Source organism: Buceros rhinoceros, unplaced genomic scaffold, assembly GCF_000710305.1.
Source record: "Buceros rhinoceros silvestris isolate BGI_N320 unplaced genomic scaffold, ASM71030v1 scaffold14987, whole genome shotgun sequence".
NCBI classification, from domain to species: domain Eukaryota; kingdom Metazoa; phylum Chordata; class Aves; order Bucerotiformes; family Bucerotidae; genus Buceros; species Buceros rhinoceros.
The window spans coordinates 23,206-23,678 of record NW_010422881.1 but is presented as its reverse complement, the minus strand read 5'-3'; positions in this window follow the sequence as shown (position 1 = coordinate 23,678).

Here is a 473-nt window from a genome sequence, read left to right as displayed (position 1 = left end):
CACTTCTCAGCTTCTGGGCGGGAGGAGCCGTACGCTGCCGCCGTGCTCGGGCGGTGCTCCCCTGTTCCCCACACGAGTTTTTAACCTGTGGATGAATTCAAACTGGCTCCTCCCGGGCCTTAAGAGGGGCCTCACTGTCATCTTTGGTTACAGAAATTATCCCTCTCCCAGAGCTGGGCTGATGACTATCCTTCCTTTGAGGCATCGGCTCTCATTTTTCTCTTGTCTTCATGATTCTCTGTCAAAAAGGGATGTAAAATAAGAAAAAATAGTGTCTCCTGTGTGATACCATGGGGCAGATGGTGATGCCCAGTCAGCTCAGGACCTGGTGCAGTGGAAGACTAGGCAGCAGTTACTTCTCCGTCCAGCACTAACCAGGGTGGAGTTATTCTCTAAGCTAATGTGGTGTACCAAGCAGAAATGAGCAGTCTCTGTTGCTGCCAGTGTGGCAGTGGATTCCTAACGGGCAGCAC